Raw genomic sequence first — 26,975 nt, 5'->3', positions numbered from 1 at the left:
CTTCCAAGGATCACTTATTCAATATGTGTTTGAGTTGGAACTTGTGGTCTTCCTGGGTCTGTCTCTCTATCCCTTAGAGATCATCTAATTTAATTACTTAATTTGACGGTGAAGAAATAAAGGCCCCCAAAAGAGAGAAGTGACTTGCTTCAGGTTACATGGTAGATGCCCATTAGAAAGCAATCCTTATTGCTCTGCCCAGTGAGAATCTCTTTGAAGGATCCAACCCCCTTTCTGAGCCTATTAGGTCCAAGTCTGTCTTATTTGGAGTTAGCCTGTCTCAGCTGGGGCAGGGATAGGTGATGGCGTCTCACCCAGGAGAGCTTCTCAATTAGGCTTCTTGGAAACCTCTGGGCTCTTAGTGCCCCTTTCCATTTCTATGAACATTATGAATAACTCCTTGGGTGGATCCCATTTCCAACAGTTGCTTTGAAAAATCTTGCCCAAACAAGTGAGAAATCTAATCTTAGGGAGTAACAAAGTAGGTACCAAAATGTCCAATTGTCTTCAAAGGCTGAACTCCTCTCTCAAACTCAGTTGCTTACTCACAGGGGTAAGTTGAGGTATCCAGGTCATTAGGGAGTTTTTGGTGGCTTGCTGTGGCTACCTACTAAGTGGGATGTAAGTGGAGGGGCTAGGCACAGTTGGTTGGCTCTCCTTCACCCCTCAGTACTTTTTTCAGGCTATTTATTAGCCCCCCAACTTCACTTTCCTTCCTCTCCAGTCTCAGCTCTTTACTTCTCCACTGTCCCCTGCTGCTCTATCATTTCTTGCTCCTTTTGTCCTATTTGCATTAACCTTTGCTAACCCTTACTCTGGATTACTGCCACCATCTACCTCCTCTGTTCCTTCTCACAAACTCCTGAACAGAACTGGTGGAAGTCCCATAACTCAGCTGATAAATACATTACTGGCTCATGTTATCCAACCTCAGTTGGGCTCTTACTGGAGTAAGGCAGTCCTTTTATTCCTCCTAATTGGTTCCCTATTTCACTTATCACAAAGACTATTGCAAACCTTTACTTCCCTCCTCAAAGCTTCCCCACCTGTACCCTGTATTAGCTAATGACCTCACTTCTTATTTTACTGAGAAAATTGAAACCATTTGACCTGAGCTCCCACTCTCTCCCTTTTTTCTTCTCTGAAAAAGAGGTGGCCTTTACTGACAAGGCCAATGCCTCTACACGTGCAATTGATCCATTCCCTCCCATCTTTTCTTGTATTCTTTTATTCTCTTAAATCTTGAACCTCACTTTATCTCCTTGTTCATTTCCTGCTGCCTTCAAACACGCCCAAGTCTTCCTCATCCTTAAATGGCCTTCACTATATACTACCTCCCCCTTAAGCAATTGTACTATATATCTCTCCTTTTCTCAATCTCCTTGAAAAATCAGTCTATACTTGCTACCTCTCCTTCCACCCTTATCACTCATTCAAATCTTTGCAATCTGGATTAAAGCCTCATCCCTCAAAAGGAACTGCTCTTTTCAAAGTTGCTAATGATTCATTAATTGCCAAAAAGGACAGTCTTTTCATCCATTTCCATCTATCTGTTACATATGCCTTTTGTCTCCTCCTGGATTCCCTCTCTGCTGTACCACATAACCAATCAGTTGCCAAGTTCTATCACTTTTTTCTTCACAACATTTCTCCAATTCAACCCCTTCTCTCCATTTACACTGCTACCACCTTGGTCCAAATCTTCATCATCTCTCCTCTAGATTATTTCAATAACCTCCTAATTAGCCCCATTGCCTCAAGTCTCTCCTATACATTGCTGTCAAAGTAATTTTTCTTAGACTAAATGTTTGTCATATGACTCCTCTCCTCTCCTCAGCAACTCCACCTGCTTGCTATTTTACCTCTAGAAGAAAAGGGACAGTTTTCTGTGTTGCTTTTAAGTCCCTATACAATCTGGCCCCAATCTATTACTCCCCCTCCTGCACACTGTTGTCCAGTCAAAATGGCTGCTACACTATTTCCTTTCACTAGGCCTTCTCACTGGCCATCCCACATGGTTGGAATGCATTTCCTCCCTCTTCGTCCATATTATACAGGCCTTCTCTTCTTTTGAAATAGCTTAAGCACTATTTTCTACACAAAGCCTTCCCTGATCTTCTCAACTACCTCCTCTTGAGCTACTTTCTACAGATTTGTATTTATTCACATTATATTTATGATGCATTTATTTATATCAGTACTTGTCTGAGCAATTCAAACACACGCCCCTGTGAATAGGAACCACTTCATTCTCTGAATTTTTATCACTTAGCCCAGTGCTTTGTATATAGTTTATTTGAATCCAACTGGATTCAGGGAAGGGTACATAAAGTACCAGGCATAGAGTTAGGAAGACTCATCACCCTGAGTTCAAGTCTGGCCTCAAATACTTACTAGTTGGGTGATCTTGGGCAAGTCGCTTAACACTCTTTGCCTCAGTTTTCTCATTTGTAAAATGAGCTGGGACAGGAAAGGACAATATCTTTGCCAAGAAACCCCCAAATGGGATCAACTTCAGAGGTCATATTTCTTCCCTACAGCAGACCTTTGTTGTCGTATGTCCTGTGGCAGAATGACTGTCTCTGTTCCTTTACCTAGGTTGATGCTCTCTAGGCTTTTAGCACCATGGTAAACTTCTTCCAAGGCCTTCCTTTCTCATCTCCAGAACTATGGCCTTCTCTACCTGCTACCCTTCCCTTCCTGCCTCTTCTCAGGAGTTACAGAGTTGGGGACAAATGACCAAGTCACAGGAGGATGAGTCAGACTCTCAGGGGAATGTGTCATCCCCTTGCCTTGTATAACTCCATAGAACTAGAGCAGACCGTCCTTTGACTTTGGCCCCCTGCCTTGCCTCTCTGCCCCCTGCCTCTCAACCATTTCCAAGTGAATTTGCCCTAGGTGTGAAGATTCCTAGGTATGACTTTGCACTTTGGTAGGAAGGAGCAAGAACCAAATCTCAAGAAAAATGAATTTTAATCTCTGACCTTCCACTTATTCATGCCATAATTAGTCCTGGTCAAATCACTTCTCTCTAGGCCTGTTTCCATGTCTGAAAAACTGGGGCATTGGGATATGATGGTCTCCAATGGGTCTTTCTTTATTGATAAAAGAAAAATGTCTATCTATGTTCACTTATTAGAGCCCAGCTCTGCAGCCCTGAGATTCCCTAGGAGTGAGAGGGAGAAATACATATCCCACTGAGTTGCTTTTATCGCCTTCCTTTACCTTGAAAATGATGAAAGGTTACCATGGTTTCTAAAGGCCAGGTCTGCCTCCCCTACTCCCTGCACCCTGTTTTTTTAAACTTCCTGGTTTTAAAACAATAACTTTTGTGGAAAGGCTTTTGATTTTGAGAGGCTCAAATCCATCCTCACTCTGCTGAGGTTATAAAAATATTTCTTTCGACTTCTTATATTTGCCCAGAATAAACGTGGATCAAAGAGTCCTAGGCAGCTATAAAGCCAGGATGAAGGAAAACTTTGTCTCCTGTCTATCCTGTGGTGGCCCCTGAATAATAGATTTTTTCTTGGGTTTGTACAGGGCCTGTGAAGTTTTGATTCTAGAGAAAGGCCTGACTCACTTATCCAATATTCCCTCTGGAGGAAATGTGCAGAGGGGGGAAGAAGATATTCACATGTTCAATGTCTCCGAAACTTTGAGAGGTAGTGTTGCAAAAAGGTCATTGCATTTGGGGCCAGCAGAACTTTTACTCTGGGGTCTTGGGCCTCCTTCACCTTGTAGTCTTCACTTCTCTCAGGGCTTTATTGTCTTCTAGGATATTGTGTGTGCAGAAGGTGTCTTCGTTCCTCAGATCTGACAATGCCTATTGCAGCTTTCACTTTAGACAAGATCATGTAAGTCAGGGCTAGAATGCACCTTGGAGATCATTGTTTTACATTTACTGCCTGACCTCATCATTTTACAGAGTGGGGAAAACAAGAACTAGTGAAAAGTAAATAGACAAGAAAAGAATCACAAGGGCAGGAGGATGTCTCTGTGTTTGAAATACAGATATGAGGAATGAATGAAGCCTAGACCTGTGATTTTAATTTCTGATGAGAAAACTCTCTTTACCTAAGTAAGTTGATACTTTGTAACTTACAGTCCTAGAGAGCTTCCTGGGCCACAAAGAGGTGAGGTGACTGGATCAAGGTCACATAACCAGTATGTCAGAGGGAAAACTTGAATACACGACTTCTCAATTCTAAGGGCATCTCTCTATCCACCAAGCAACAGCACCTCTGGAATTTTAGGTAAGTTAATGGAAAAAGAATGATTTCTTGAATAGCATATGATCTAGTTAGAGAGATGAGACTTAGAATAACCTAGTATATTGGAAGAGGCACTTAGATCAGGAGAGATCATAGACTCCTAGATGTAGAGCTGGAAGGGACCTCAGAGGCTATTTAGTCCAACCCCCTCATTTTACAGAGGGGGAAACTGAGGCCCAGGGAAGAGAAAGGACTGGCCAACATCACACAGCTAGTGAGTGCCTGAGGCAAAATTTGAATTCCGGACTTCCACCCTAAGGATTCCACCCTAAGGCAAGTGTCTAACCATATCACATGACTTCTCAATGCTCTGTCACTCATTTGCTTTTGTTATTTTGGACAAGTCACTTCCTGACTTTGGGAGTGATTCTTCATTCTAATGGCCTTCCATCTGGGACAGTCTATGGTTCTATATGAATTACTAAAGAATAATTTTAACCATCTTTAAACAGTCCCTGGCCTGGGGGTTATACATTTCAAGCACTAAAAAAAATCAGGGAGGGCAGAGCTCCCAGATTCAAAGAACTGGGGTATGAAGTCAGGCATGGATTTAAGATTTGGAGTTGGCAGAGAGACTGGAGAAGGACACTCGAAGTGGTTACAACAGCCTGAGGGAAGACATTGGCTTAGGACTGAGTCTGGTGGGGACAGACTGGATTGGGAACATATTGACTTTCCTAGCCACACGTTTTAGCATCCGCACATAAATGGATAGATGGGGCTTATTCCTAATCTCAGATAAGAGGCATCTCAGTGAGGCATGTCTTAAAACATCCTCCACAGCTCATGAGTTGCTCGTAACTGAGAGGACAGGATGCAGAAAGATTTAAAAATATCAGGAAACATTTGGGGAGGGAAGAGGAAAGAGGTTTTAGCCATCCTTATTCCATTTCCGAGCTTTAAAATATCACAGCAGTTGGGAAGGTAATCCCTAGTCTCTATTCTTCAGAAGGTAGAAGGCATGAAAAGTAATTTAAAAAATACATAGCTAGAGTTCCATCCCTGGAAATAGCCCCATTTCCAAATAGGCAGGTAGTCATATCTGCCTCCTGAAATGTGGAGAACCATTTAGGGCCAATGGAACCGACCTTATGTGTCAGATCACCTTGAGGGAAGGCAATCAGCAATGCAGCATAGGACTGAAAGCTGAGAGACCTTGACTCGATGTCAGGAAAAAACTTCCTACCAGTTAGAGTTCTATTCCAGAAGACTAAATGGATTTCCTTGGAACTTAGTAGGTTCCCAGTTACTAAAGGTCTTCAGGCAGTGGCTGGACAGTGACCACTTGTTAGGTGTTTTACAGTAGAGATTGTTTATATGGATGGATTGGAACAGATGGCCACTGAGGTCTCTGCCAACACTCAGACTCTGGGACATATCATGCAACAGTTGATTAGGTAAGAAGCTTAGAAATTTAGGATGTCTAATACTTTAGAAATGGTGTTACTTCTGGAGCCGTGTTCCACTAAAAAGCTAATGAACAAAGGGAATTACTCTCGACAATAATTTAAGTACCTAATATGTGTGAGGCCTTATGAGAGGTTTGTTTGTTTGTTTTGCACTGGACCTGTGGTTTCATTGCCATAAAGAAACTTTAGAAGAGAAAATTTCCTTTTTCAATTCAGGTCAGTACCTTCACTGCACCTTAAAGTCTTAGAGTTGAGAAATTAAATGACTTGACCAGCTTCACATAACCAGTTATACATGAGGTGGGATTGGAACTCAGGTCTTCCTGTACCCAAGTATCTGTATACTACACCAGACTGTCTCACCGGGGTAGATACAAAAACAAATAATATGGTCCTGCCCGCAAAAAGGTCATTGCATTGGGCAGTACTGAAAATGACTGAACAACAACAAGGAGTGAGAGCTACTGTTGTTATGACTGTGTGCTCCTCTGGAGACCCTTCCTCTAAAAAGTTTTATATGATTTCAGAATCTTCAGTCTCCTTTATTCTCACAACCACTCAGGGAAGGAGACCCTGAAAAAGGCTCAGAGGGCTATGGTTGCCTTTTGATGTGGTTGAGAAGTGATCCCCAAGGGAGGTCAAGCTGCCCAAGGCTGGAGTGTTTGCCAGACTGAATATGCTGAGTTTGATTGTTCCCAGAGGATACCTGCCCAGTGTGCTGCGAGGGTCAAAAAGGCCAACAAAGTATTGGGCATCACTGAGGAGGCTGCTGGATACAAATCAGCAAACATTATCTTGTACACACAAAACCATGGTGTGTCTGTGCCTGGAACATTGTGTGCAGTTCCTAAAGCCTCCCGGCCAGCGGGAAGCCTTATGATAGGAAAATAGAAAAGGGATAGAAGTTTTGGATCCCGTGAAGGGCATGAAAGAGCCAGCCTTTGAGATGTCAATAATGAGTCAGTAATCAGTTATTATTAATATTTTGGAGCCGCAGCCATGCTCCGATCAATGGATGTCACTGAAAGGCTATATTCCATCCAGAGATCCCAATTTAACACTGCACTGGTCAGAGGATGATATAGCTCAGTTGGGAGAATGAATAGAGAATGATAGGAAGAATTAGAGAATGCTAGCTATTAGCATTGGAAAAGAAAGAGAGACACCTGCCAAAGGCCAGGCCTCAGGTAAAGATTGAGAGGAGAGAGAAAGGTGGAAAGTGTTGAGCAAACCTGTGAGATCTTCCAAGGAGAGAGGAGCTGGCCACGGCTTCCCAATTTATTCTTCTTGATATGCAAATGAACTCAATACATATTGATAAGTTACATAATGCCTCAATACATATAGATGAGTTACATAGTGTATTGCCATTGGATAATTGCAAATTACGAAAAGGTCAAGGTGGAGTTTTTAACCTCAGGTGAGTGAGATAAAGGGAAGCAAGGATTCGTGCCCTAACTCCAGCCACGCTGGGAACAGAGTTCATTGCCATGCACAGAATGGCCATGTGCCCATTCACAATCCTTGTCTCTCCATAATACCTATGGGCTGGACTGCTACAGTTCCGTTCTCTGCAACTGCTCAAGACACTGGAACTAAGAAAGGTCTAGAAAAGGGTAGCCAAAAGGATCTGAAGGGTCAGGGCCAGAGGGAAGGCCGTTACTTTAAGAACTGATCAAAAAGATTGGAGTCTGGAAAGGCAAATACTGGGAAGGTATATGATTGAAAGAGAGGCAGCTGTGGGGAGAAAGGGGAAGAAGAGCTCAGCCTTACAGTCAGGGCACCCTGGCTTTGAGAGCCCATTCTGTACCAGCTAGCCATGTGACTTTGAATAAGTTACTTTACCTCTATGAGCCTCAGTTTTCCCATCTTGTCAATGTAGCCTTGGTTCCTAGGGTTCCTCCCTGCTTTGACTTTCAGTATTTGGAGCATAAATCCAGTTCCAACATTCTATGCTTTCACTCTCAATGATTTTCCAATTTTTATTTTATTTTTACTCATAGTACAGTATTCTTTTAAGTTAGAAACAAAGAAGGATTCCTGGGTAGCTGGACCTCTAGACCTATGACTGAGGCCTTGGGATTTTATTGCCTTTCCTTTTTTCTTTCTTTCTTTCTTTCTTTCTTAGCAGATGAAGCAGCTTTGTACCTCTGTGCATAGTGCTGGGATTGTGATCTAATTAATGCCAAACCAAGAAAAAAAGACATTAATTTGCAGCTTGGGGGCAAGTGGTTGGAAAATAGGGAGGAATTTTAGGAGTACCTTATGAGAACTGAGATATGACTGTCCCTTGGCACACCTCTTGTGTATGAAGTAAGGCTTCTAGCAGACCATCCAGACATAGACTTACTCCATCAAAAATCCCAAATTCACAAGAAATCCAGTAACTGTCAAAGTAAGTGACCTCTCCCTACCAAGAACTTAGTGGTCAATAAGAAAGGGAGCAAGTGATTTGCCTACCAATGTAGGTAAACAAGTCCACATTTTGTTTCAAGCAAGGGTCTATGTTTGGAGGCATTGAGTGGAGGATCTCCTGAGAAAACTTGCATAGTGATCAGAAAACTTCAGGCTGAAAACCTTGGGAGACTCAAACAGTAATCAAAGCCAACTGGCAGCACTTAGAACCTCTAGTATCGTTAGAACTCTGTCCTACAACTAGAGAGGACTCTGAAGATTCATTATTATGAATATCAATGATGCCTAATCCCAGAAGGTAAAGGTCAATGCAGAAACCCAAATAACATGGAACAAGACTAAGTAAGGATGAGCACTCCACTCAAAAGCAATGTAGAAGGCAGGCCTTGACAATGGTGTAGAGCCTCCAACCCGGAAAGTAATAGTGGTGATTGGGGGAGACAGCTGGCCTCCTTGGATGGAGGAGGACCTTGTGAGCTTCAAAGGATCCAAAGAACTTTGGACTTCTCATCTTCACAATGGTATCCTAGCATCATCTCTAGACAGCAATTGCTAGTGGCACTGCTTTATTTAGAGCTGAGGACAGATTGGATGCTATGAGGAAAAGCAGTTTTAAGGTTTCACAAGGATTCCAGTAGTAAAGTTTTACCAAGGGCAGTGATGGTGAACCTCTTAGAGACAGAGTGTGAGCCTCACCCCCACTCCCTACCCCAGACATGAGAGGGAGGAAGCACTCCCATTAGGCTGCTGAGCAATGTGAGAAATGTTCTCAGGCATGCATGGAGAGGGGAAAGGGAGCAGCCCCCTCCAGCATGTGTTCCATAGGTTTGCCAACATGGACCTAGGGGAAACATCTTGAAAACTCCAGCAAAACAATTTTTAGGAGCTATGAATTAGGCAGATCGGTACCATAGTAGATAGTGTTGGACTAGGAGTCAGGAAGATCTGAGTTTGAATCCTGCCTCAAATATTTCCTAGATATGTGAGTCTAGCCAAATCACTTAATGTTTCTCAGCCTCAGTTTCCTCATCTACAAATTGAGGATAACAACTTTCTCACTGGGTTATTGTGGCGATCAAGAGATAGCATATGTAAGATGTTTTGCATACCTTAAAGTGCTACATAAATACTAATCATGATTATTGTTGTTTTTAAAACCCTCACCTTCCATCTTAGAATCAATACTATGTATTGGTTCTAAGGCAGAAGAGTGGTAAGGGCTAGGCAATGAAGGTTAAGTGACTTGTCCAGGGTCTTACAGCTAGGAAGTGTCTGAGGCCAGATTGGAACCTGGGACCTTTAGGCCTCGCTCTCAATCCACTGAGCCACCCAGCTGCCCCCTCATTATTATTATTATTATTATTATTACTACTACTACTACTATTAGCTGTGTTACCCTTTTGCCAAATTTGCTTTCTAAGCTTGAGCCTACTTTCCCCTGAACTCTGTATGTACTAGTGGGAGAGTGTCACAGAGGTTTGCAGGGGATATTTGTACTAACTATTCATATATACTGCCTGAGTGGTAGATCCAATTGACATGTTGGGGAAAGCACACTAGCTCATGAGCCATGTACAAGAAAGATAACCACCAACCCTTCAGGACGACCCCTAGAACTTTTATGTAAGAGAAGCCTCCTTAATTCTGGAGACCCAATTTTCCAGTAAGATTAGAAGTTTGGGAAGTTCCTGAGAATTTATATGTGCTCCAATAGGACCATGGATCTCAATTAGTCAATGCATGTTTATTAAGCACCTACCATATATTAGGCACCGTGCCATTCAGAGCTACAAAGGCGGCAAAAGACAGTCCTTGCTCTCAAGGACTTCACAGTCTAATGAGGGAAACAACATGTAACGAACTAGGTACAAACAACACAAATACAGATAAACTGGAGCTAACCAAGAGAAGGAAGGCACTAACATTAATGGGGATTTGTACCAGCTTCTTGTAGAAGGCAAAGTTTTAGCTAGAATTTGAAGAAGCTAGGAGGCAAAGATAAGGAGGGAGACAATTCCAGGCATAGGGTACAGTCAGTAAAAATGTAGAGTTGGGAGATGGAGTGTCCTGTTTGAGGAACAGCAAGGAAGTCAGCTTTATTGGATTGAGGACAATGTTGGGTGAGCAAACGAAGCATAAGAAACCTAGAAGAGTTATGGATGTCAACCGGAAGGAGCCAATGAAGTTTTTTGAATGGGGGGGGGGGCGGTGCATAATGTGTGACACAATCAGACTTATACTTCAGGAAGATTACTTTGACAGTCGAGTGGAAGATAGACTGGGGTAGGGTGAGACTTGAGACAAAGACTAACTATCTTGAGTTGGAAGGGACTTATAAGTTATCTAGTCCAAATCCCCTTCTTTTACAGATGGGGAAACTTTAGAGTCAGAGAGAGCCATGTTATACAAATAGCAAAGCTAGGATAGATCAGAGCCATAATGCTTAGGGTCAGGAAGACTTGGGTTTCAGTGTTGCCTCAGATACTGTGTGATATTAGGCAAGTCATTTCATCTGGATAGGCTTCCATTTCTCCTCCCTAGGATAGGAATGTATCTCCTCCTTCCCAGGTAGTATTGTAAAGAAAGCATTTAGAGAAATTGAAGCTGTAAAATTTTATCATTTATAACACGAGGGGCAGCTAGGTGGCGCTGTAGTGCACAAAGCACCGGGTCTGGAGTCAGGAAAACCTGAGTTCAAATGTGGATTCCGACACTTTCTAGCTGGCAATGTGATCTTGGGCAAGTCAATTCACCCCATTTGCCTCAGTTTCTGCATCTATAAAATGAGCTGGAGAAGGAAATGATAAAACCACTTCAGTATTTTTACCAAGAAAACCCCTAATGGGGTCACAAAGAGTCAGGCACAACCAAGGAGCAACAACCTAACACCAGGAGGCTGGACTTAATGATCTCAAAAATTCCTTTAGCTAGCTCTAAGTCTGTGAACCTATGAAACCAGGTCTTTTGATTCCCAACACATTACCTTATTGCTAACTCTGGGATAACAGATTTAGTGCTTGAAGGGATACGAGGGGCCATTCAGTCCAACCCCAGTTACTTACAAAGAAACTGATCCCCTGAAAGGTTAAGTTCCTTGTATAGTGTCGCCCAGGCAGTAGTAGGTGGTAGAGATAGGAACCTGCTGCCTCCGACTTCAAATCTACTGCTCTTGATAAGCTTCTCTGCATCCAGCTAGGTGATGGAGTCCATCTCTAGGACCATACATGAAGCCCTTTCAACTTGGTTAGACTTGCCAGGGCTTTTAGGCCATTGGTAGAGCCTTTGAGAGCCTAGTGTGTTACCTCCATTCTATGGTGAGGCATTGGAGGACTTGGGTGGAGGTTTTACTAATGCTCACTTTGAATAAATCCTGTTGACTGAGGTCCCAATCCTGGGACCCACTAATTCTGGGATTCTGTAAACTGAACTCTAGGCCCATCTGAAAATACAGCTGCTGGGGGCAGGTGCCCAAATCAGGACAATGACTATTTCCCTAAGCTAGCTGGTGATATTCGGTAGATAGCTTCCCTCCTTACAATGAGGCTCAGTGCTTCTAGGTAATTTTTTAAATCCCTACTGTCTTAGTAACAACTCTAAGACAGAAGGGCAAGGGCTAGGCAAACAGGATTAAGTGTTTTGCTCAGGGTCACACACCTAGGAAGTGTCTGGGGCCAGATCTGAACTCAGGTCCTATTGATTTCAGGTATAGCTCTCTATCTGCTGTGCTACCCAGCTGCTCCTTTTAGATATCCTGAGGATCTCAAACTCCTCTGATGGACTTTAGAAAATGGTTGTGGCAAAAAAAAAGTGACAATAGATTTTTAGGAGGTCCCCTACCATTTACTTAGATATCAGAGGAGAACATATACACTAAGAACTAGGGTGAGGACATAAATGCTGTATAAAATAGTAACATCTCCAAAAATAGGGTTTTGTTTCCTTCTGCTCTCTCCATTGTCATAATTCTTTCCCATAATGCAAAGGGAATGCTATTCCTAGAAAGGGCCATGGAGAAACAGAATGAGCCTTATGCCAAATTTTCCAGCTTTTAGACTAATGGCTTCAGCTTGGCTTTAATTTGTATCCCGATAGAGGCCCTTCCTATTCAAGGCATCCTGCAACCAGGGCTGGTGTTTGTTTTACAAGGGAGGGGCTCTCCAGTAAAGATCTCAGAGAGAGGGTTGGAGAGAGCACATCTACTCACACACCCCTCCAGAGACACTGAAGCTTCTAAGAAACAGTGCTAACTCACATACACAAGGAATTTAAAATTTAACAAGACAAGTAAAGCATACCAACAAAACAAATAAAGAACAATCATACTATGGAACATTCTAGGGGAAATACTCGTGGATAGAGAAATTTGCAAGCATTGGTTAAAGGAACTGGGATGGAGAAGGGAAGGCTTACTTTTCAAGTATGTGATGGATTTAATCCATTCAGTTTTGGGACTTGCCAGGAGAGGAATTGTCCAAACTGGAGTGTATGAAATCATTTCTCACTTTAGGCCTCTCTTGTCTGGAAGGTCCCAGACTATGTTTCTTCCCTATTTAGCTATCCACTAGGGCAGAAGAGCCCAGTCAGCAGACATCTCAAAATCTACTCTGCTGCTGTATATGACTCCCCACAGCCTTTCTTATTCTTCTTTTATACTCCAATCAGAGGGGAGAGGAGGCTGAGGGAGGTAGGGTCAATCAAGTCAATCAGCAGCAGTTAATGAGATTAGAGGTAATGAGTTTAACCTGGTAGGAGTATCTTGCTCTTTAGAGTTGGGACACAGCAGCATTCCTGACAAGTAAACCTTCAAGCTTTTGTTTCAAGGCCTCTAATGAAGGTTGGGGGTGGGGTAGGGGAAATGAACTTTTCCCACTTGGGACAGTTATCATTAGGAAGTTGTCCCCTTATATCCAGGTTGTAAGCTTTTTGAGGGCATGGTCTATTTTTAGTCTTTTAATTAATTGTACCCCCAGACCTTGGCACAGTGCTTAGCACATAGTAGGAGTTTAATAAATATTTACTGAATTGGATTAGGAGGATTTTTATTCAGATGCTCTGAAAGGGTCCTTCCAATTTTGAGAATTTCTTTCATTTTGGAAAGACATCCCAAGAGATGTCCCCCAAAGAACAAATGACATCTATTAGTTGTGTAACCCTGGAAAACCATTTAATCCATCTAGGCCTCAATTTCTTTCTCCCTAAAATAGGAGAGGCTTAACAAATACCCTCTCCCCCTTTCCAAAACCAGGGGCCCTTTGGTAACCTAAAGGGCCTTTCAAAATGGGAGCTGTCCAATCACATCACACCATGATGGCCTCAGTAATGGGAAAAAAGACAGCTAATGATGTTTATTTGTCTATGTAAATTATAGGTTTGATACATTATCCAGTCAGCACTGGGAAACAAAAAGAATATGTGATTTGTAGTCAGAAGCCTTGGGTTCAAATTCTGTCTCTAACATATCTTTGGGCAAGTCACTTCCCCTTTCAGTTGTAAAGTGAGATCAGTGCTGCTTTTTCTGCCTACCTCCCAGAGTTATTGCAAGGCTTAAAGGAGACTCCATATATAAAGTGTTTTGCAAAGCTTAAGAGCTGTAGAAACATCACCTATGAATTTTTTTCCCTTTATGGTCATATTATGGCTTGTCAAATGATGGATGACCTGTCCACTCTTGAATGGAAGCAGCAGGCCATAGGTAGGAACTACTACTCTTATCAAGATTTTCCTATTGACCTCGCTCTATACAAGGCATGCTACCATTAGAAATGAATTCTTTGGGTCAAGGCATTGAAGGTCTCAGTTAACTCTTAACTAAACTTAAGAGGGGGAACATACTAAGCCCTTGCTTGTAATTAACATCCTTGGCATAGATGAATTTTTCAACTATTAACTGGTGGCCTCATTATCGGAATATAGCTCCTTGCAATGTGAGAGGTACAACAGGTAGGATTTGGTGCTAGAAGGCTAGGAGTGTGTGCAGAGCAAGGTAGGGGCTTGTGTGCGTAAACCATATAGCCTCTCTGGACCGTATTTTATTTTTTTAAAATTCTTTATTTCTAGTTTTACAATCACGACTGTATATTGGTTCCATGGCAGAAGAGTGGTAAGGGCTAGGCAATGGGGGTGAAGTGACTTGCCCAGGGTCACACAGCTAGGAAGTGTCTGAGGCTACATTTGAACCCAGGACCTCCCATCTCTAGGCCTGGCTTTCAACCCACTGAGTGACCCAGCTGCCCCTGGACCTCATTTTATTATATTCAATCTCCTAAGTTTGTTATGAGGACCAAATGACCTAATAATTGACAAATGCTTTAGCAGTGGCTGGCACATAATAGGTATTATATACCTTTTTGCTTTTAAATGTTATTTGAATGAATAGAGAAGTAGCTATGATACTGTACAGAGACAATTGGCTTTGGAGTCAGTAGATGTTTCAATACCAGCCTATGTGACCTTGGACAAATCACTTTATCTGGGCCTCAGGTTATACATCTGTAAAATGAGGAGGTTGGATTAGATCAGTGGTGTCAAACTTAAATAAGAATAGGGACCGTTAATCCATATATAAGGATCCCTGCTAGTTTTAAAATACTATGCTGCCTATATTCTATTGAACTTTTATTTATGTTGTTAAATATTTCACATTTTAATCTGGTTCAGACTGTACTTAGTACATACAGATGGACTAGATAACTTTTGGAATCCATTCTGGTTCCAGATCAATGATCCTGACCTTCCTGGAGTATGTTTCCTTAACTACAAGTGAGGTTAGATGAGATGATCTTTGGTGTCCCTTCCAGCAGTTGTAGATAATATAATCTTATGTTTATAAAGTGCTTCGCAAACCTTAAAGTATTATAGAAATGTAATCTTAATGCATCAGACAGCTCTCTAAGAGAACAAGTTACAGAAGAATTGATATCCCGCATCAGTGGAGGGAGTTTTCACGCAGAAATTTCCCTATACTAATGAAATCACAAGTCCAGACCAAAAAAGGGAAAAAAACCAACATCACTTAAAAATCAGTTTGAAGGGAAAGGAAATGTTTTCAAGGAATCCATATTATTGGTCAGAAACCACTGTTGCATGTAATTACTGGTTTCTTGAAGTGAATAACACAGACAACATTGGGTCTCATCTGTTATCCTGAAGATGTAGCTGAAAAAAGAAATGAGTGGGAAATGTAGCCTGCCAAGAAGCTGTCTTAGAACGGCCCTTGGAAATTCTGAGCCGCAATAGAAACCAGCAGGCATTGTCTAGAAATCTTTTCTGATTCCATTTCTCTACTGTACATACAAATGTCTTTCCAGTGTTAGTAACTCAAGTCATATTGAACAAATGTGTCCAAGTAAAAAAAAAAACATTCTCAACATAATTCAAAATACTGAAGACCTAGCTAAATAAAAATATATTATCATCCCTCTGTTGTGAAAGGCAGATTTCACTGAGTTAACTGACTTTTACATCCTAATTTCTAAAGATTAAGGTTAATTAAAGGGAATGTGAAAAGGTTTTCAAGGAAACATCCCTTGATGTGAGAGTTGGGAGATTATTAAAAAACAAAACAAAACTACAAACAAACCAAACCCAGAATTTTGTACACTTTATTAAAAGGTCAAAAAATAAACCACGATATAGAAGTAACATATTAAAATGGGTTTTGTTATGCACATTTGCACAGACAAGCACTATAGCGATATAATTCTGCAGAAAAAAAAAGTCCAAGCATCCATTCTGTTGATAGCAGTTGAGGGAACATTATTGGAACAGTTAATGCCTCATTGTCTGCTGACCACTGCTGTGATTCATTACAGTTACAAAGGGCTAACAGCATCTTTACCTAGAACTAATCAATTCTTAGTTGTTTTATTCCTGCCTAATGTTCCTTTTACTTTATGCTTAACCAGAAGTGTCTATGGCAAATAAGCGCGTACTTTACACAGTATAGCTACTATAGATAACAAGCTCTTCAGTTAGCATTTAAAGCCAGTCAGTTTTGGAGCACACATTGTCTTCTTGTGATTTCAGCAACTGCTTCGGCATGGTTAGGTGACAACGTCAATTTGAGAAGCGGCAATCATTATCAAGTGACAGCAAATGGGTGGATCATGTTTCATGATTTTGAGAACAAGCAAACAATTAACCACAACCAAAAAAAGAGAAAAAACCAAACCCAAACAACAAGCAAACCCCCCTCCCACCCCAAACCCCAAAAAACCACAACCACCACAAAAGAGAATCAAATCTGAACCAGAGAAATCCGACAATCCAATAGAATGATGGTCTTATCATCCCCTCATCTGCTAGGACACAAGATTCATGGTAGCAAAATCATTTGGCTTCCAATACTATCAGACATCTGTGTAATAGTAATAGTAGTAACAGTAATAAAGAACTGGGACCTTGTAATTCTGTCAGGCAATTCCTTCTGTCATGTGTTTAGAGAGAAAAACATTACAAAAAGTTGGCTTTTAAAAAAAATTGGTGTGTTACTTTTTGTCTTGTTACAGAGGCATAGAGATTTGTATTTCTGATGAAAGAGTATATGACATAGCAGATCACAAGCAAAGATTTTTAGCAGTGTTTCTTGAATGGAAAAAAGATTTTACAGTCATGATTCATTTACAAGTACAAATAGGTATTTTCAAAATCGCCAACATCAGAGAAGGAACGAAAGTATAAACCAAGAGTCCTGTGCTCTTTAACACACATTAAGCCACTATGAAACCATGATTAGGGCATTGCATGGACGCTAACCAGAGAGTGGAGACAGAGAGAGGACACATTTTTTATTGAATTCTAGAGTCCAAAAAAAAGAGATTCTTCATCTCTGTGCGAACCAATGAGAATTAGAATATCCTCTAGCAGCCTAAAACCCCAGGCCAATTTCAGAAGATTTCCCCAGAGGATGAAATAAAACCAACTGGTCAAATCAGAAGTTTTTAAGATGAGGATGGAGGACAGTGTTTTAGGGGGGAGAAAAAAACCAAACAGATGCTGTAAGTGGAAATGCAGTTATACATAGTTCTCAGATCTGAAGAGTGTTTTTTTGTGGGAGAGAAGGAATTGTAGAGTCATTTTTGGGAGGGATAGAAAAGAAAGTAGATTTCAAATGGAATTATGTGAAGTGAGTTGATGTTTGTTGGACTGGAGGAGTGAACAATCGATTGGATTTAGCACGAAATGGGTTGGATTAGAATTAGCATGGATTGAACTGAGTTGGAAATTAGCATGATTTAGGTTAAACTGAAGTTAGCTTGGATTGAACTGTAGATAGTATGGACTATATTGTATCGAAGAACATGGATCAAATTGCAATGGCATAAGCATGGGTTGGATTGAATAGCATGAATTGAACTGGATTGGAGTTAGCTTGGATTGGAATGAAAGTCAGCATGGCTCAAAGTGAACAAAAGTCACAAAGCAACTATTCTTCATTACTTAAAGGAGCTAAACCATTCATGTGATTCTATTGAAAACTATCTACTTTCTCTTAAACCATAGGCTGTGATCAAAAGGTATGGACAATGTGAATGAAAACTGAGTTCAAAATTTCCACAGGTAGGACTAAATGAAGGGGCTGGAAGGCATTCAGTCTAAACATTTTATGGATTTAACTAGAGGTCACTTTCAGGGCCTCTGTCATCAAGTTGGTCATCTTAATTATCTATCTGGCTTTCCCCCTAGAATTATAGCCACAGTGTTAATAGCCCCAAAGGTGTTCTGCCTATAGCCAATGACTTGATTATTTTTTAACGACTAAGTTCAATCCTGGTATTATGAGCTATTCCTTCTAGTTGAAATGATGGAAGGATTCTTTACCATAATTTGAGGGGAAAGCCCATTTCTGGAGATTAAATGTTTGAGTTTCTTAACTTAGAGAGGCTAGATATTAACTTCCTTGGTTTGCTATGTGACTGATTCAAATGATTATGGTAGAGAGGTGTTAACAGTAAAAAAATAATGATGAGGTGTTAACAGTAAAAAAAATTGATGATGAATGCAACATTTTTAGCCAATTGGACCTGATTTTTTGTCACATTTTGACAATCATTTCTGGGATGGGTTGTTTATAGGCTGTGGCTTCTTTTTCAGGCTCTATAGTGATCTGATACTAGTAGGGATGCATAGTAACACTGTCAAAGCAATTTTAAGGCACACCAGCTCCAGATGCCCATCTCAAGATGACTTCCCCAAGCCCAGGGCAGGAGCTATATACCTTGAAGATGGAAGAAAATCGAGGCCATCAGTGGGGGCACCGCACATTAACACTCCATCCTCATATCCCATCCTCAGCTCAACTTCCCAGACAGAGGTGCTTCCTGTAGTTGATGTGGTAGCCAGAAGAGGATTTTGGAACCCAATTCAGTCTTTATAACATCTAAGCCTAGCTAACCTGCTATCTATGCCCATGGCCATTCCTCTTCTGTCCTGCTAGGTCTAACATAGCATGTATAATGAAGGCTACTCAGATCCAAGCTAGGATCATGCAATCAGGGCTACATACGAGCTGAAGGGAAGTTGTAGCTGGTGAAGTGGTGCGAGTACAAAACCATTCCCCTTGCCAGTCAGGTCGAATATCCTCTTAAAGAGTTCTCCAGTTCTCTCATCTGTATTTCCCAGTTGTGTTACATGGTGCCAGGCACTAAAGTTGGGAGTTAGTGTGTATCTCTAAATGATTTCATTTCCAATTAAGCAACATACAAGGTTTCCTACATGAAGCTTTTCCTGATACCCTCAGTTGTCAGTCCTTCCTTCCCTCAATCACTTTCTATTAATTTTGTATCTAATTTGTATAGACTTTATCTGTACAAGTTGTCTCCCTGCCTAAGTAGAATGTAAGTTCCTTGAGATCTGGGTGGTTCTATTTTTTATTTGTATCTTTAACACTAAGTACAGTGCCTGGCATGAGGTGGGTGATGATGAAATGCTTCTTGAATCAAACTGTGAATTGAATACATGTGTTGCACTGATGGCCATCAATGTAGAAGCATGGGGACTGGAGCTGATCCTAATGGGGTCTGTGTTTCTCCTAATCTATAGTGTTTTCCACAGTTAATGATAACTTCCAAGGGAAAGGAAAAAAGCATGATTCAGAAACTTATCAGTATCTACATAGTCCACGATTCCAAAGTAGGTTGACATATGAATGCAATTAAAATTTTGGTTAATGATTTTGCTAACAGACTAAGAACTGTTCTCCATCTTTAGTGCTGCAAGTTGAAGTTGACCTGTGAATAATCTGCTGTATTGTGTGGTACGCTATGGCAAATGAGAAAGCAGTCAAGTAGCAAAGCAAAAATGGCATGCTTTCTGATTAAGGGTTAGAGCAAAAAATTTCCTTCTTTTCAAAGCCTTAGTAATAGCTATCTCTTTTACAAACTTTTTCTGTGTTATTACAGACTTTTTATATTCAAAATAAGCTCCAAGGATTTCTTTCGTGGACTATGTACATAAGTGCAAAAAAGGTGTGTCTCACACATTCATTCTCACACTAACTGAATCAGTTTAACTGCAGCATATTGGTAGCTTCAACACTGTTAAGGGGTCATTCCACAATATTGTTTTGTATATACAGCTTTGCAAATATAAATTAACATGAAAAAAATTCATATGTTTAATTCGTTAAGCCCTGATTTTTGCATCTGATATACTCATGAAAGTAAGAACGGAATCCCAGACAACATAAAATTGGCAAGCAGAGCTAAAGAAATGAAACCAGACTGTTGTGACTTGACACACAGCGGAGAGAAGAGAGAGATGTGAAATGAAGCAGAGACCGGCAGGCGGGCGGGTGGACTGAGGTGGTGGTGTAAATAAAAGGCAGCGGGGTGGGTTGTGTCTGGAGAGTGAAAATACTGTGGAATAACCCTTTTTACACAGAACAAACTCTACAAGCTATAAAACCTGACTCTAAAGCCATATGTTGTAAACTTCTGGACTGAAAAGGTGACAGTGGAGTCACCCAGTCAGCTTTCACATGGGACTTTGGGATTTTTCATATATTCAATTTTATCTTTTTCTGACAGCATGTAAGGGCACGTTGGACAAACTCATACTGTTTTACTTCATTTTAAATTTACATGTGAAAAACCTTACAAATAATGTCTACGAAGGTAGCCATGTTGTAGTTTTGTTGTCATAGCAAGAAGAACTTAAGAGAACTAGTTAAGAATGAATCCATTATCACAGGAGTTGTGTACAAAGCTAATTTTTTTCTGAATCTGTAAACCAGATAGAGTCCTTATAAGCTATAAGGGTTCCTGGCTTAGGACAGAACTAAATGGATTAAGTTTGTGGAGTAACATCTTAACCGTGTCCTAATTCTCCTTCAAAATTAAATTCATTCATTGGCTAAAGAGCTTAAGAAGAAAAAAGTAAGGAATATATTAAAAGCTAGCAGAAAATAAAATAAAATTAATTTCATGATTACAAACTATGAACTAAGAAGCTGATGCCTAGAAACATTTTGTACCTATATTTACATTTGGATTAGGTTGTTGACTATATTTCATAGAAAGTTATTACAGTCTTTAACATACAGTATATTCTAAGGCCTTCAACAGGCATATGGTAAAATCAGGTCACTGTCATACATAAGTCCGTTCAATGGGAATGGGCCTTGGGATTTTCCTTATCAATTTCATCTTTTTTTCCTTCTTTCTTTAATCTGTTTTCATTGCATGTGAAATGCCAAGAGATAAAGGGGAAAAACAAGGATTCTAGTTTCTCAATATGATGATGTACTGAATTTGACATTACTAACTGGAAGAATGAATTGGGACTCTGTGACTGCCTCTGAACCGATCCAAGCAGTCCCAACTGAACTCTTGGTGGGGAAGAGCACAGCCTTGGCTGTGCTCCCAAGGGGAACATGGGACCCTTTTTCTTTATTTGATAAAATGTAATATGAAACAGTGCCCAATTAAAAGAGCATTATGTTAATTGGCTGAGAATGGCTTCAAATCATAAAGATTTATTCTATTCTGCTTCTGCTGATGGCAGGAGGGGGAAGGGAGAAGGGCACTTCAGGAAGAAGCCTGGCTCTTCCCCAGACCCCACCAAGTGGTAAGCTGATAAGCCTCGGCTGTGGCCATTGGGAAGCCACAGCCCATACAGAGCAAGATGACACTTGGGGTAAAATCCAAGTGTTTGAGCATGATCTGAAATGGATGGTGTGTGTGAAGGGGGAAGAAATGAGATGATTTACCACATAGTCATCAGTGACAGTGTTGAAAACCTTGTCAAGAGATGGGAAATTAAGTCATTGCTGATTGCAGAATTGTGTGCTAATTGCAAAAGGAAATTCTGTATGTGAATGTAAGAATTATCACTATTTTCAGCATTTATTTTCCTTCAGTCCCTCTTCTTAAATTATCTGGTCTCTGTTCTGGTTCTATAGAAGTATTCTGAATTGAAATTACTAACGTTGCAAACACTCAGTCTCTGTTTTCTTTTCCCCTCTGTATGACCTGTTTTACCTATGTTTCACTGTTCTTGCATATTTTTGCATAAGGCTGAGAAAAGTGGGTCAAAAGTAACTTTGGATAAATAAAAATATAGGTGCATGAAAAGTGGGAAGCATATAAAATGTCACTAAAATTATAGTGCTTTAAATTTTACATACAACTCTTGTCAAATAAAGGATGAAATCTAAATCTTATACTTGCTTAGAGTCACTGATTAGCTTGGTGACTTTGTAATAGGCTTTGTATTTGTTTAGGAAATTTAGAGTCAGACGACTTGTTTTGCTTTTCTTCTCAAACAAAGAAAATTCCAGTAAAAAAAAAATTGCACAAGCGAGTTTCAATGGCAGGTTATGTTTTGTTTTGCTTTTTGCCAAGGTTTGTTTGGAATTTGGTGAATACTTCAAGTCTTCTTCCCTTGCATTTGCTCACAAATTAGCACGGGATTTGCTGGCAATTGGGGGAGGGGGAAAGAAAAAAAAACCTGTCATGGCGCGCAATAAGATTAACCTACCCTGGACATCCCTTACTGAACGTCTTTGCTAAAATCCTTTTCTATCTCTTCTTCAGTGCTTTAAATGTAACATGAAAACAGCTGCAGTCTAGGTTTACATTCTATGCACATCAATGCCAGCTGTTGAACTTAAAGAAAACTGGAGGCTTAACGTCAAAGGGACAAGATATACAAAACTCCATTGAGCACAGACAGAATTCCAACCTCCTTTAGCGAAAAAAGCCATGGTCATTTGCAATACATCCTTTTCTGGCTGAATGTGATCAGGTTTGCTTTTGATTGAGGCACTGGCACGCAGGTTGTGCAAAACCCATTTTGATACACAAAGAATCACTTACAGGAAATACACATCACTTTTTTCCCACTAACAATGTTAAGACCACGGGAAACAGAAATTCAGTGGTTAAAAGATGCCTGTTAGATCATAAATCACAGGCAATACCATTCTAGGATGTTAGGCTACCTGATGCCAGTGAAAAAAATCAAATGAGAAATGAACTGGCATTCTGGTTTGTAGCCTACTCCTTGGGCTAGCGATTAGGACCTATAAGGATTTTTGCTCATCACAGGCCTAATCCTACACTTTTGGGATCCTCACCCAATGACAAAATAAATGCTCCCCTTTGGGAGCATTTGGAGGGGGAAATCACATCTCCAGAAGATAGTTGTTTCTGAGGCATGAAAGAAAGCTGGGATCTAGGCCCAGCTCCACAACTAACCAGGGCGAGTCATTGTCCCCTCTTGAAGCCTCAGTATCTTAATAAGTAAAAGGGAGGGAGGAGGGGTGCCCAGATAGATGCTTTCTAAAAGTCCCTTCCATCTCTCACATTTGTAGGATTCAAACACTACCCCTAGCACTCCCTTTCTCAGTCTCCTGCTGTTCCCCCAGGGGTCAGCAAGTCACAAAATACATATATATATATATATATATACACATTTGCCCCAATTGTATATGCCAGAAATGATGCTGTTTTTTATCCCTCTCCTGACAAGAGGACAAAATGACAAAATATTAGAAAATCGGCTGCAAATTGATGGAAAAACACCAAATGTTTCCAATCAATTCCATTTCTGTAACCAAGTAAATCTTTTCCTTGATCGTAAATTCTATGAGCATGGACAACTGAATTCATTCCAGCTCTGTGGGGTCAGATCATAAGGGGCAGCAAAACATCTAAAAGTTTACAGATTCCAAGTTTCCACTAAACAAACAAACAAACACACACACAAACAAACAAGCAAAAAAGGCTTGGTGAGGGTATGGGAGACTCAGAAGTTAAAAATATGGTCACTAGAAATCACAAGTGCTCACGACATCTCAGCTACTGTTGCTTTTCACTGGTGAAATGGATTGAGATAGCAATAGCAGAAGCTCACAGAAATGGCCTGTGATTCTGCTTGGGTTCCACAGAAAGGGTTCCAAAAATCAACTTCTCTAGTATCAGTTCTTGCCCCCCTCCCCATGGCTATCCTCTCTGACTGTGGCTCCTTTATAATTTGGAGCTGGGTCCATTTAATGAAGAAAGATCATATCTGTAACCAGCTCTCACTTTCACCTGTGCTGGCTTTTCCAGACTATGCCTTATTTAGGAAAAGGCTGAAGAGGCTGGATTCATTTCCCTTCCAATTTATGAACATGCTCTTCCCACTATGTTGCCCCCACATTTCAGTAATTAATGTAACTTTAAACCTCCAAGGACCAATTTCTTCGCTGAAGATGTTGAAATGGCTCAGATTTGGAGATTCCCATGGGGGAGGGGGAATGACAAGGGGCTGGGATCCTAGATCTACCAAGAAATGGCAATGGTCCCTTTGTATGTCTTTCACTTGTGAAGCTGAGAAATTGGTCATGGAGGCAAAGTCTAATTCATTTTTGTTTGAACTTTTGAGGAGTCAGTTGAGGGGTTCTTGCCCATTCAGGGAGCACAACTTCACTTAAAGGGAAAACAAGCATATGTTGACATGCCACGTCTGTGTGTGTAATTGGTAAGGGACTGCATGCACAATCAGGATGTCCTCCAAAGAGAAACCGTTCGAGAAGGCTGCCCTGTAAGCCTACAGAACTAGCCCAAAGATGAAGAGTTATAGCAACATTCTCATGTCGTGGTTTTCAAGCCCGTCACTCCTGTTTCCCACCATAACATTTTTAGTGTAAAAAATGAACCACACCAAAGAATTACATTATGTGGAAACCTAAGACGTAACATTAATGGGAAATGATATTGCGTATATTTGATATACCTTAAAACAATTCAATTAGACTATGATGTAAACAAAACTTTAAGATAACACTTTAAAAAGACGAACATTTATCCATTGATAATATACAACAGTCCACTGCGCATATGCACATATCATGATGGTACTCAGAAAAAAAGATTACGTGTGTTAAAGAAACATGTTACAAAAGATGATTATAGTTTGTCTATGTTTATGTCTTATACAAGAGCACTGTTTGTTAATCTTTTCTATATAGCGCGCTTTTTTTTTTATTTTTTTACATTTCCATAAATCTGGTATTTCACTTTTTTGGGGTTTTAAAAAATTTTATGTTTTTTTGTTTTGTTTTGTTTTTTGGTTAACATGTATGCTGCAACAGGCTTACTGTAGAGATGGTAAAAGAGGAGAAATGGGAAAATGTACAGAAAGACCATGTGCAGTGTCCCAAGGAGAGGTTCTGATACTCCAGGATTTTGCTGTTCAGAATTTTCACTGGAAGAAAAAGAGAAAGAGATTGAAGGGTTAACCAAGCAGGATGTGGTGAGATTGGCTTCCTAGCCTTGCCTTGCCTCTGCAACTAAATAGTTGTGAGCCAGGTGTTCCTAGGAAAGATCCTTCCCATCTCTGGGCTTTCGTTTTCTTCTTTCTATAGTAAAGAATGTGGACTAGATAACCTCCAAGGTTCTTCAATTTCAAACTCCTTGAGGGCAAGTGATTGCTGGTTTTCATCTTTGGATCCTCAGCACCAAGGACAGGGCCTGGTAAGAAAGTAATGTTTTGGCATTTGTTTGAAGATCTTCCAGTTCTGTGAATCTTTGGCATCTATGACAGAATTAGCAGGACAGTGCTCATCTTTGTATAGGCTATGCCTATGCCATGCAGATGTCCAACCCTTAGTTTCTATCATTCGTGTGTTTTATCAACATGATAATATATCTCTATGTTTTTAGAAACATCCTAACATTGAATTAAATTTTTTTTATCTCACTGTTCTGGAGTCGGGTAGCAGGACATATTGATGTTGGGACATAAATGTAAAACCCTGGAAAATTACATAATATAAATGATATTTTTTTTCCTTTTGAAGAAATTCCCATCATTTGGTATATACTGAAAGCAAATAACATTCTGTTGAAGCATCCTGAGATTGCCCATGGAACCATGACAAAAGAACTAGCTATTCTAGTGCATATTTCATTAAAAATTCAAGAAGAGGCACTGGGCTCTAGAGGAAAGGGAATTAGTTGGAGAAGAATGAGAGCTTGGCTCTGGGCCTAGCTCTGCCACTAACTTACTGTGTGATTTTGTCAGAAGCTCTTACCCTCTCTGGGCTCATCTTACAAGTGATGAAGTTGGCCTGGATGATCTCTAAGGTGCCTTCCAATTTGGCTATTTTCTATGGTTCTATGTTTGAAGCATGCATTCCACCTGAAGCAGTTCTGAGGCAGTATAGCACAGTGGAGAGAGAGCTGTACTAAGAGTCAGGAAGACCTGGGTTCAATCCTTCTGACACTTACTGAATGTGTGACCCTAGGTAAGTCAATATGGCCTAACTCCTCTTTTTTTGGAAAAGGTAAAACAGTTGTTGGCATATTATCTCCACCATTAGAATATGAGCTCCTTGAGGGCAGGGGCTGTTTTTCCTTTATTCAAATCAATTCCTAGTGTTCAGCATGGTACCTGGCACATAATGAGTGATTAACAAATGTTCTTGATTGATTGACTTTCTTGGAATCAGTTTCTTATCTTTCAAATTATATCTTCCAGTTTTTATGTTATGATCCTATGCCATTTAGGAAACCTTTGATAACCAGTGACTGCAGATAGAACTTGTTCTAGGTTTCTCTCTGTATTTTGGGTTGCAAGAAGGGCCAAGGGATCACAAGAGTTTAGAATTTGGATGGCTCTTCCCTTAGGTAGAATCTTGTCCAAATCACCAATTTTTATAGATGAGGAGACCAAAGGTCAGAGGGGAAATGCCCTGCCTAAGGTCACATGAAAATAAATGACAGAATCTAGAACTGAATACAGGTCTTCTGACTCTAAACTCAGTGCTCTTTCCATGACAGCATAGGGTATTTAGGGGGAAGAAGAAATGTGGTTTAAGAAAAAAATGACTAATTGATAAACTTGCATCATTCACATTTAGTTGGAACTGTGAGGAATTTTTGTTGGCATCACATTGAAAGCAACACAAAGTAAGCAGTCTTTGAGAGCAGCAGGTTCTATAGTATGGTTGGGAGAAACACGTTATTTGCAACTTCTAAGCTAGTCATCTTGGTCATTCAGAATCCGGTCACAAAACCGACTTTGTTCCACTTGACAAAATGCAGCAATAAAAATGATTTTTCAGGATTCGAGTTCAAGTTAGAAAACTTGTTAGCATTTTCCCAATCAAAATGGTCCTGTTGGAGATGAGAAGAGATTTTTAGCTCTTCTTTCATTCAGAATACATTTCCAGACTTGCCAGCTCACTGGGAAACATGCAGTCCCCGGCTGGCGTTACTCAACAAATTAATTGCATATTTTGTCTCCAACATTTCAGCTGGGAAATTTGAGATTACTCAAAGCAAGCTGGAAGTTGTAAACAAATATCTATTCATGAAGGGTTAGCAAAGAATTTAGCAAATGCAATTACCTAAATATGTCACCTCTAAAAATTATTATTGATTATAGGAAAATG

General features: G+C 40.4%; 1 protein-coding gene across 26 annotated transcripts in view; it reads right to left on the bottom strand.

The window, feature by feature from the left end:
* The window catches only part of MBNL3 (muscleblind like splicing regulator 3), a 227,480-nt gene that overhangs the window by 21,433 nt on the left and 179,072 nt on the right, over nucleotides 1-26,975 (bottom strand). For 18 of the 26 annotated variants that reach the window (XR_474656.3, XR_001625456.2, XM_056808804.1 and 15 more), the window contains one exon: nucleotides 15,681-24,784. The exons of 2 other annotated variants lie outside the window; for them this stretch is intronic. The gene's annotated coding sequence lies outside the window, so the exon portion shown is untranslated. Of the gene's footprint in view, nucleotides 1-15,680; nucleotides 26,698-26,975 lie in introns of those variants that run through there. 6 more of the 26 variants (XR_001625454.2, XM_007507190.3, XM_056808806.1 and 3 more) reach the window with 3 other exon arrangements.

The sequence above is a fragment of the Monodelphis domestica genome, chromosome X (genome assembly GCF_027887165.1).
Source record: "Monodelphis domestica isolate mMonDom1 chromosome X, mMonDom1.pri, whole genome shotgun sequence".
NCBI classification, from domain to species: Eukaryota; Metazoa; Chordata; class Mammalia; order Didelphimorphia; family Didelphidae; genus Monodelphis; species Monodelphis domestica.
Note: the sequence above shows the minus strand (reverse complement) of the source record. Positions and strands in the feature narration are given on the sequence as shown.